Source organism: Oryx dammah, unplaced genomic scaffold (assembly GCF_014754425.2).
Source record: "Oryx dammah isolate SB20612 unplaced genomic scaffold, SCBI_Odam_1.1 HiC_scaffold_2, whole genome shotgun sequence".
Classification (NCBI taxonomy): Eukaryota; Metazoa; Chordata; class Mammalia; order Artiodactyla; family Bovidae; genus Oryx; species Oryx dammah.
The window spans coordinates 54,366,501-54,379,149 of NW_024070186.1; positions in this window are offsets into that span (position 1 = coordinate 54,366,501).

Consider the following 12,649-nt stretch of genomic DNA (forward strand, 5'->3'; position numbering starts at 1 on the left):
AGAAACTATCCTGAAGCTAGTGTGGTTACATTAAAGTTTTAGATAAGTAGCCTTAGGTGTTTTCAATAATGAATACTTAATATGTGATTTATACAAAGCATAAGATAGCCAATATATAGACATAAAAATAAACTATTATATAGTGCTTTGTTTGTGATAAGAAAACTGCCCATCAACCTATGAGTATACTATTAATATGCAATATTAAAGCATAGATTAATACTTTGAAAATTACTAGTCTAAAAGGAAGTTTAGATGCCGGGTGAATTATAACTCTGCATGTATCATTTCTACCTCAGACTTTCAAAGGGGAAAGTAAACATTTCATCATTTTTCTTGAAAAGAGTTCTGAAAGAGTAAAATTAGATGATGCTTAGATTTGCATATAAGATGTTAGACAGTTCTGAATTTTGAGAAACTTGTAGAATATAAACTTGGAAAAGAGACAAATATGTATTCTAAAGATAAGTATTTATTGCAGTTTGGAAAGAATGGATCACTTATACAATTCATCAATCTATTGTCAGAATAAAACTCTGTATAATACATCGCTCACAGAATTTTCTCTATCATGTGAATTCTCAAGACAAGTTATTTTAAAGCAGAACTTAAATACAGTTGTGTTTCAATTGCTAAAATTATATAAAAAGATGAATATCAAAGTTTATTTTCACCTCACTTCTTTATTTCTTTTTAAATTTTGCCCTTATGCTTGACAAATTACAGAGAGGAGGAGCATTAAATATTCATTTGTATTTCATTGAGACTAAATAGCACTTACCAATTTTGGCTATGCTAGTAATTTATTTTAAAGTTGATTATTCTTACTTTGCATTTATATGCTGAAAACAATTTTGAATAAGATATTTTAAAGATGTCAACATTTTCAAGTAACCCAGACCTAATCTAAATAGTTTGATATTTAATCATAAAGATACAGGCATGAAAAATTTTAGAAAGACTGAGAGCTGAATTTGTCTTTCTCCATTTCATTCTGAACTTCACAGCTGCTCTCTCCATCCAGAACTCTGTGGCTTTCCCATGATAATACAGGGTAAGTTAAAGCTTTGGATGAATATTAGAATTTAGAAAAATCATGACCCTCTGGAATCCTTTGACTCCTGTATGAAATGTCAACACAATGAGGACATTGTAATATGAGTAATTAGGCTGGGTCTTCCCCAGTTAGATGCATAACTTCTTCTGGTTGACCAGTAGATGAGAGATAGCTTACCAAATGCTGCACCCCTATCCCTACCTGGGTGGATGATGCTTTTCATGCAATTTGCCCTCAGTTAGGTGGTGTTGCATGAACCAGACCCTCTAAGTCAATTAGAAAGTATAACAACAAACTTAAGGACTCTTGATAACAAGAAGGAGTAGCAATTCAAATTAGTATAGGCCTTGTAAAACAAAACTCTTGGTGTCAACAGATAGCAGTGCGAATGATGACAAAAGGGAGATTACTAGATTTGAGTGCAATGTGCATACATGGAAAACATTTACTTTAGAAACAGGAAATGTAAAAAACATGATTTCTCAAATGAACAATTTACTAGGTGAATTGAAGAAGACATAATCACTGTTGAGACCAAGATTTTTAGCTAAAACATCAAATGGAGAGAAACTTCTCCAAACACAGGAGAAAAATAATTTGATATTAGGGACAAATATGAATCTGATATTAGCTCAATATGAAAATGTGAAATAACATGAAGAGGCAATTCACAGAGGAACAAAGCCAAATGGTAAATAAGCATATGAAAAGACACTCAAACTAATTAGTAGTCAAAACTTAAATTAAAGTAACATTGAACAGATATTTTATACCCATAGGACAGGCTATTTTAAAAATTGAGATGATAATATAGATAAAGAATCAGATATAATTTATCTCATATATGACTTATGATAATGTAAATAGTGATAGCAATATTAAGACCAAAGTGTTAACTTCTATTAAAAAATAAAATATATGTAGACTCTGAACCATCATTCCCATTTCTGAAAATCAATCTCATAAGAGTAGTTATATAAAGATAATATGTCTCTAAAATTATGCATAGTATCATTGCTCAGAGTAGAAAGGAAACAACATGAAACCCTTCAGTTTATCAATATCCCAGTGAGTTCTGATACACTTATAAAAGGAAGTAATGTGCAGCCAAGACAAAATAATTTTGAATTATGTAAATGGAAAAATATTTTCATTAAGAATAAAATCTATATAACTTTATGGCATGTAAAATGAATAAACTGTTTTATATAACAATGATGTTTTAGATAATTGCAAATAGTTAATAAGCATTTATTATTAGTGAAGGATTTTTTTTAATGTTGATTCATTTTAACCTCTAAAAATTCCTATCGTTTATTTGGGCATACAGAGGTACATAGGGGTAGTAACTTACTCAATATTATATAGGGAACAATGGTTCCATGCAAAAAGACATAGTTCATTTTCCTGATCTAAATATAATTGTTTAATTTTTTTAATTTCATGTTTTGATATTAATCTAGTGAGACATTTGAAATGTGAAAATATTCTGATCAACTAGTACTGATGGGATCAGCATCATTAAGAACTGGGAAATGGTCAGAAAGTCATTGTAAACTATGTGACAATTATTTCTGTTAATTTATCAGTTTTAACAAAGAAAAGAGATTGGTGTTGACTCTTTATTTGAGTTTTATGTTTCTGAGTTTTGATACATCTGGTAATTAACCTCAAATAGCCTAATATGAAATCAATACCATCCAAACTTTGTATTTTTTCTTTTTTTTTAATTTAGGCATTTTTGCACCTGTTATTTCTGTCACAGACACTTGGCAAGTCATTTCATCTCTTGGGATCCATGCTATTCATAAGCAAAAGAGTTCAGTTGTAGTGTTTAGTACATATTGCACTGACAGAATAATTGCTAATTGTTTTCTATAAATTTATTAATATTTTAAGCATAACTGTCAGAAGCTTTGGGGGAGCCTCTGGTGGCTCAGTGGTATAGAATCTGCCTGCCAGCTCAGGAGATGCAGGATTGATTCCTGGGTTGGGAAGGAGAAGAAAATGGCAACCCACACTAGGATGGGAAATCTAGACTGGGAAATCCCATGAACAGAGGAGCCTGGCAGGCTACAGTCAGTGGGATCTCAAAGAGTCAGACAGGATTTAGGGACTAAAAGACAACAACATAAGAAGATTTATTTTTTGCAGAGTAAAACTAATTAAAAATACAATTGTGACAATATTGCAAATGATGCACAAAAGTTAGAGAAGTATATATATATATACACACACATATATACACAAATGCTAATATTGAAGTTGAAGCCAGTGACTTCCCTGGTAGTCTAGAGAGTAAGAATCCAGCTTGTAATGCAGGGGACCTGGTTTGATCCCTAGTCAAGGAACTAAGATCCCACATGCTGCAAGACAACTAAGCCCAGGCACTGCATCTACTGAGCCTGCACCCCACAAATAGAGAGTCCATGTGGCACAACGAAAGATCCCACATAATGCAACTAAGATCTGAAAGTCAAATAAATAATATATAATTTTTTTTTCATTTACAAGACTTTTATTTTCTACAAAAATGGGACTACATCACATGTGCTTTTTTAAAAAAAATAAACTTAATGAAGTATAACTGACATGCAATAACATGTACTCATTTTAAGCATACAGTTGATTAATTCTGACAAATTCAGAAACCCTTATAACCACCACCATAATAAAGATATAGGACATTTCCATCATATCAAAAAGCTTCTTTGTGCCCTTTCCTAGTCAGTCTCTTATCCTGGGCCATAGGCAGTAATCAGCTTTCTGTCACTATAGATTAACTTTGCTTTTTCTTTCCTTAAGGTTTCATCTTCATGGAATCATACAATACGAACTCTTTCTGTGTCTGACTTCCACTTAGCAAATAGAAGCTAAAGAAGGAACTATAAAGAATACATGGTAACATCAGCATACTCAAATATTTGTGTAAGTAAGACTATCACTATATCTTCCTTATTTTATAGTGTAACAGAAATGGTTTGATGGATTGCTGGCAGTTTCTGCCAGGTAGTATGTAGAATGACTCTTACTGCATTTCCTCCTAGTTTTATTTATTGGCCAGGCATTATGCTACTTGTCCAGTGTCACTCTCAGGTTTCTGTAAATAATTGTTTAAAAAAAAATTAGGTATCTTTATAAGTGCAAGGGGAAGGCACATTCTACAAATCATTGGTCAATGGTCCACTCCACAAGGAAAACACTTTTCATTATTTCAGTGTCATTAAGTTATAGTGAAAAGTGAAAGTTGCTTAGTCATGTCTGACTCTTTGCGACCCCATGGACTATAGAGTTCATGGAATTCTCCAGGTAGTTATAGTGAAGCATCTAAATTAACCATTGACCTAGTTTATTCTCACATTCAATGGTAAATTTACTTTTTCAAGGAAAGCAGTATATCACCACAGTTTGACTTTGATTTATTTGATGATTTCATTCATTATTTTTGAAATATCCGTTCACTTGTACAAGTGGATTAGTACTCAGTTTCTCTAGCCTCTTACAGAATTCACTTTTGCTTTATTTTACTTTTAAATATCAACTTTGTAGACTATCCTCAACTCATTCTGCCCTGTAGTTTTCAGAAGGGAATAAAAGCCTTGAAAGAATAAAAAAGAACTTGCTTACTTTGTGTGGATTTTTAATATTTCTTCTCTCAAAAGAAGGATTCATATCATTTGTATTTTTTGGAGGAAAAATGTGCCTGGCTAGAGAACAGATGGTACAGCTAGTAACCAGGATTAAGGGTTTTATTCACAAAGCATTTGTGAAGCATTTCTGCATGCTTTTTCTAACTTTCTGGCATTTTGCCTCCAATTTGCATAGCAGCAGTTAAGATGTAGTAGAAAGTCCTGTGTGACATTATCATTTGTTGAAACTTACATAAAAGAAATTAAAGTTCATTAGTTGAAAAAGAATCAACAATTCAGAAAGAAAAAGTTAAAACTCAGATACGTAACAGTTATCATAAAGTCATTAACTCTACAAAGACATCCTTCTACCGCAGAGGAGATTAAATATATTCCCCCAAAATGATTACATTTATCTTTCTTTTTATTTGGTGAGGATTCAGGTGGCAAGTTCTCTGACCTGTGATGTTCTTTGTATATGAATTGTTGTTGTTTAGTCTCTAAGTCGTGTATAACTCTTTTTCGACCCTATGGATTCTACCTTCTAGAATCCTCTGTCCATGGGATTTTCCAGGCAAGAGTACTTGAGTGGGTTGCCATTTCCTTCCCCAGGCGATCTTCCCGACCCAGGGATGGAACCTACTTCACCTGCGTTGGCAGGCAGATTCTTTACCACTGAAACACCTGGGAAGTCCCTATCTCCTATGAAGAGGTTCTTATCTTCTGCAGCTAGCAAGCAGAGAAAAGAGAGGATCAGAATTAGAAATTTACTTCAAGAGAAGTTAAGCCCTAAAGATAGTTAAATGTCCAATCAAAACAGGTCTATTTTGCCAGATCTGGGGGCTTCGTTTGTTCTTTTGGGAACAATACCCTGAATCGTGGCATGGGAACATCTGGATAGATACCTTCAAACCTTGACACTTTAATTTTTTTATCATCTAAGTCTACTCTCTGTTAGTGGACAATGAAGAGAACTTTCCCCTGAACGAAACAGGCTCCTCCTCATAATCTGCATTCATCTCCCTTCATGAACATCATGTCATAAACTCTGGTTAAGTCATGATGGAACCAGAAGAACAGTGAACCTGATGAGAAAAGAGACTACAAGACCTCACCAGCATGTACTGTTGGGTCATGGAGGGTACACGTATTCCTGGTCTGAGTGTGCTCAGAAAAGGAAGCCAGAACATAAATTATGAAAAAAATATATCAATATTAGAGAACTCTTCCAGGATGCAAGATTTAAGACCCTGGCCAAGACTCTGAGAAACTGTGAATATGCTTCCAAGAAGTCTCCTACAAACATGAAAACAAGCAATTGCAAAACACTAAGTGGGGTAAAATGTCAGAATAGCAAATGTAAATGATGCTCAAAGGGATTACAAGGTTCAAAAAAGTGGGGCATATCAGATTGGAAACATTGAGAAACAGAGATGTTAAGAAATCAAGTTCATGCAAGTAGTTAGGGCAAATACTAAAATCTGAACCCTAAAATCTGGCTTAAATGTATGAGCTCATAGTTACCACACTATGCTGCTGCTGCTAAGTTGTTTCAGTCGTGTCCGACTCTGTGTGACCCCACAGACGGCAGCCCAACAGGCTCCCCCTTCCCTGGGATTTTCCAGGCAAGAACACTGGAATGGGTTGCCATTTCCTTCTCCAATGCATGAAAGTGAAAAGTCAAAGTGAAGTCGCTCAGTCGTGTCCAATTCTTAGCTACACCATGGACTGCAGTCTACCAGGCTCCTCCGCACATGGGATTTTCCAAGCAAGAGTACTGGAGTAGGTTGCCATTGCCTTCTCCTACCACACTATAGCTACTTTTTATTTGTTGGGTTTGCCACTTTATTTAAAAACAAATTAAAATTCTATTCTCAAATATGTATTCATTTCTTAATTGAATAATATCTCTGCTCTTTGGTCCTTGTATTTTTCTGGATACTTCTCTAAAATTAAAATGAAAACTCTGCATTTTCCAAAATTATCATTTCCCTGATTTCAAATTTGAATGATCTTAAGCAACTTCTGGGCCTTCCCAGGTGGCACTAGTAATAAAGAAGCTGCCTGCCAATGCAGGAGGTGTAAGAGATGCGGGTTTGATCCCTGGATTGGGAAGATCCCCTGGAGGAGGGCATGACAACCCACCCCAATATTCCTGCCTGAAGAATCCCATGAATGGAGGAGCCCAGCTGGCTACAGTCTATGGGATCAAAAAGAGTCAGACATGACTGAAGTGCTTCAGTAGGTATGCACAAGCAGCTTCTGCTGCCCTCCAAGGAACTAGTTAACAGTTAATTACTTTGAAACAATGCCTGCTGATTGATTATATCAATAATCATCACAATAATCCTGTGATGCATGGCACCAAGAACTACTGTCTATGAATATTGCCAAATATTCTGGCTTGTGCTTTTCAGTATTTTCTTGACTCTGCATCTTCATTATTCAAGACAGAAATTCCGCTTCTCATTGAAATCTGCAATGAGTTTAAAAGAAAAAAAAAGCTATCATAAAAAAAAAAAAAAAAAAGAATGATTTTAAGTAAATACGTGTGCCGGTATTAAAATTTGTTTCATGAGATGAAACATACTTCCTGATCAACCACTGCTCCAGACACCATTGAGCGATGCTTTTCATTGCTGCTAAAGGGCCTCTCAAGCTGCACTGCAGTTTTTATATGCACTGCTCTCCAACTGCTTTCCCTATACGTGTGTACTATTTCTCTATAGTCCTCCTTTGTGGCTTGCCCTGATTACCAGATTCAGGATCATTCTTGTCTGTCTTTCAAGTTTCCTTAGTTCTGGACTAAGCCAATTTGATGCCTTGAATTCCTTATTAAATTTCCTGCATAATTAGTTAATTTCCTCATGTGCTCGTGCAAGTGTTTGCTTAAGGAACATGATGTTTACTTGAACTCCTGCAGGAAATAAAGGAACTCTTACTCCCTATCCCTGTTCTTTTTTATTATTGCTAATATAAAACTTTTTGAAGTTTCTTTTTTCTCTCACTTTTCCTTTTTAGTTAAACTGAGAAGAGGCAATTTATTATTTTTTCCCTTCTCCCTAAATAATGGACCTAGGAAAGATGTGTCAGTTTTTTTTTTTTTTTTTTAATGTATTTCTGCTTCAAATCAGTCTTTTCCAATCTACTCTGTGCTTGGGATGAGAATGGGGAAATTACATTTTACCATCTCTATTACTACCTAGCTTATTAGGTTCTCCCAATGTGGGACACTAGGGGGAGACTGAAAAAAAAGAAGCAAGCTGGTACTTGTTTCTCTTTTTCCTGGCTCTGTTAGACATTCCTAAGCATCTAACGACAGACAGGCTCTGCTCATAGCTTCAACTTCTAAAATCACTCGCTATGTTTGCTTAGGCATCTACAGAGCAGCCTTCCCAGCAACTGGGTACATGTAGGATGTCCTTATGCAAGCAACTGTATTCAGATCACATCACCCCATTCCTTCTCCCTCCAGTTACATTTGGGTTATCCCTTTCCCCACTTTAAAAAAAAAAAAAAATTAGGCTTTCAAAACCTGTGTTACCAATTTCTTGTGTTGTCTACTTTGTTTGTAACATATCCAGGACATAAAATATTAAATTCACTTGATTTTTCTAGTTCTTACTCTCTTACTGATTTTATGATTTTAAAATATTTTTATTCTGAAATTAATTTTTTTCATCTTAACTTTTAATTAAGCCAATGAATATTTATCAGTGATTTTGTAATTAGAGATATTACAAAATCTCTTTGTAGAGTAGAAATATTAACTGTTTACACAGAGAAGAACATCCAGAGAATATAAGATGTAATAGTTAGAAAAATAGCAACAATTTTTAATAAAATACTCTAAGTATAATCCTTTTTAGAAATATTTCACTTAATTCTTGAAACAATCTTGTGAGATTATTATTTCCCAGTTTTAAGAACAAAAAATGTATGGCTCAGAGATTAAATGAACTAAATTCATAGAGCTAATAATTGCTGAAAACTGCTTTTAAGCATTGGTATGGCGTCCGGTCCGATCATTTCATGGCAAATAGATGGGGAAATAATGGAAACAGTGAAAGACTTTATTTTTGGGGGGCTGCAGAATCACTGCAGATGGTGACTGCAACCATGAAATTAAAAGACACTTGCTCCTTGGAAGAAAAGCTGTGACCAATCTAAACAGCATATTAAGAAACAGAGTCTTTTCTTTGCCAACAAAAGTCCATCTAGTCAAAGCTATGGTTTTTCCAGTAGTCGTGTATGGATGTGAGAGCTGGGCCATTAAGAAAGCTGAGCACTGAAGAATAGATGATTTTGAACTGTGGTGTTGGAGAAGACTCTTGAGAGTCCCTTGGACTGCAAGGAGATCAAACCAGTCAATCCTAAAGGAAATCAGTCCTGAATATTCATTGGAAGGACTGATGCTAAAGCTGAAACTCCAATACCTTGGCCACCTGATGCAAAGAAGAGACTCATTTGAAAAGTCCCTGATGTTGGGAAAGATTGAAGGCAGGATGAGAAGGGGACAACAGAATATGAGATGTTTGGATGGCATCACCAACTCGATGTGCATGAGTTTGAGTAAGGTCTGGGAGTTGGACAGGGAAGCCTGGAGTGCTGCAGTCCATGGGGTTACAGAGTCAGACACAACTAAGCGACTTAACCAAACTGAATGTTCTCCCGAGAGCTTTTACTTATGTTATTATGCAGAAATGCTTGCATAGACTTTCAACTTTCAATCAATAAATATTAAACCTCTAATATACTTTGAGTACATCCTAATATTTTCATTTTAGAGTATTGTCCTTTTAATTTTAATGCTAACAATTTCTAAAGAAAATCTGGATTCCTTAACATCAATATTATAAGAAACACTTCTACTTTTCAATTAGAATGATCAAGAAGCCAAAATATGCAAATAATATCCAAAAATTTTGATTGGAAAAAAATGTTTAAATCAATTCCTTACCCCAAATTTACAAATCATTTCTGTAGACATTGGCTGCTTAACCTAGATGATAGTTTAAATACTTGAACAGTTATCAACAAAGCAAAAACTTATTATACACTATAACCAAGAAGTGAAGTGAAGTGAAGTCGCTCAGTCGTGTCCAACTCTTTGCGACCTCATGGACTGTAGCCTATCAGGCTCCTCTGTCCGTGGGATTTTCTAGGCAATAGTCCTGGAGTAGATTGCCATTTCCTTCTCCAGGGGATTTTCCCAACCCAGAGATTGAAACCAGGTCTCTCGCATTGTAGACAGATGCTTTGAACATTTGAACAAATAATTGAGGATTTAAACTGATAGTGTTTTCAACTTAATAGTAAAAATTTTATTTCATTTATTCTCATGTATTCATTTGAGATGTAGCCCAAAATATAATTTTTAGAAATATTTAAGGTTTAGTTTAGCCAAAATGCCAAAATAGAGACTTTTAAATCATTTTTAAAAATCCATGTGTGTATAAAACCTTATTAATATAAATTGCAGTGAAACACTTTTGAGAAAACTATGAATTTAATCCATAATGTAGCCATGTTATTTCATTTTCTCTAGTTATAAGCAGACTCCATTTTCTCTTCCCTCTATTCAAATGTCCAAGCAATTCTTACATACAGTTTGGCCAAGCTTATCTGCATTATGTCAACAGATTTCACAAAGCTTGCAACTTCTTCTAGTTGCAATTCTGTTTGCTTTTGTTAATTACCATTTGTTTCAGAAATAATACTTGAATTCTCATTCAGTTCAGTCACTCAGTCATGTCTGACTCTTTGTGACCCCATGAATTGCAGCACGCCAGGCCTCCCTGTCCATCACCAACGCCTGGAGTTCACTCAAACTCATGTCCATCGAGTCGGTGATGCCATCCAGCCATCTCATCCTCTGTCGTCCTCTTCTCCTCCTGCCCCAATCCCTCCCAACAATAGAGTCTTTTCCAATGAGTCAACTCTTTGCATGAGGTGGCCAAAGTACTGGAGTTTCAGCTTTAGCATTATTCCTTCCAAAGAACACCCAGGACTGATCTTCTTTAAGATTGACTGGTTGGATCTCCTTGCAGTTCAAGGCACTCTTAAGAGTCTTCTCCAACACCACAGTTCAAAAGCATCAATTCTTCGGTGCTCAGCTTTCTTCACAGTACAACTCTCACATCCATACTTGACTACTGGAAAAACCATAGCCTTGACTAGACGGATCTTTGTTGGCAAAGTAATGTCTCTGCTATGTACCTTCAACTATTTTTGGAAGGGGACAACCGAGGATGAGATGGCTGGATGGCATCACGGACTCAATGGACGTGAGTCTGAGTGAACTCCAGGAGATGGTGATGGACAGGGAGGCCTGGCGTGCTGCGATTCATGGGGTGGCAAAGAGTCGGACACGACTGAGCGACTGAACTGAACTGAACAAAGATAAATAACACAAGGTTACCTGGCTTTAAACTACTCAGCTATTGAAAGAGATAAACACAAATAAGTGAGCTCATAAAGAAACAAACAAACAAAACAGGATACATATGTACTAACATTGTTTAAATCCTACGGAAATACAGTGAGGAAATAATTCTGAATGTATGAATAATTGTTTTATTATGAAAAAAATATCTGTGTGTATCTTTCAGAAATTCATTAGTGCTTGGGCCTTTAAAATAAATGTTTATTTTATCTAAAAATGTGTTAAGCCTAAGAAGTTATTTTTTCCTCTCAACTTGCCATTCCAGAGGAAGTCAGGCTGTCTTAATTTCAGAGTCATGTATACAGAATCATCACTCAGCTAGTTGTAATTTGTCTTAGTTGTAATCAAGAAAAAACAATATGCTTTTATGGAGCAGTTCTGAAAATCTAAATATATATTATAATATTTAGAATCCTAAGAGGTAAAAGATGGTGTTATAATCTGAAAGCAAGGAATATTAATTAGTTTACATGTGTATTTAAACTGGGAAGTTCCTTAGTGTGATCAGAATCAGCAAAGGGAATTGCTAAAAGATAAATGGCAGCTTTTGATATAATGTACTAAGGAATAATTTGTCCTCATGTTTGTTGTTTATAAGGTGACTGACTATAAAAAGTACTACATTATGCCACATTAGAGCAAAAATTTTAAATATCAAAATTTATGTAAGCAAAAGCAAGTTTATTGATGACTACTTTTAAAAATATAAGACAAAACATGGATCTGCAATGCTTACATCTTTTATGCTACCAATCCAAAGAAATACAAGTAAAACAGATTATGCTGCACCATGCTTGCCCCCTGATTTTCTATTAGACTCTTTGGGAGGCTGAATTTTATTTTTTTGGAGATAATGATGTATTGTTTCATAGCACAGTCTTAATGTTTCAATGTTTCTTGCTTTTCTGCTGAAATTAACATCTTATTTGTGACTGGAGAATATTTATATCCTATGAAAGTCTGGGTCAATAAAAATTAGAGAATTAAGAGAATTTATCCCTGTGTAGTCAAAGCTGTGATTTTTCCAGTAATTGTGTACAGATGTGAGAGTTGGACCATAAAAAAGGCTGAGTGCAAAAAAAATTGATGCTTTCAAATTGTGGTGCTGGAGAAGACTCTTGAGAGTCACTTGGATGTCAAGAAGATCAAATTAGTCAATCCTAAAGGAAATCAGTCCTCAAAGTCATTGAAACTACTGATGCTCCAATACTTTGGCCACCTGATGCGGTGGGCTGACTCATTGAAAAAGACCTTGATGCTGGGAAAGATTGAGGGCAGGAGGTAAAGGGGGCGATAGAGTTTGAGATAGTTACATGGTATCACTGACTCGATGCACATGAGTTTGAGCAAACTCTGGGACGTAGTGGAGGACAGGGAATCCCAGTGTGCTGCAGTTCATGTGGTTTCTGAGTCAGACACAACTTAGTGACTGAACAACAGCAACCTCTGAATAAAAGTACGAAATCTGAGGTATTGATCTTTCCACAAAATCTTAATATTATTTGCTTGTTTATCTTC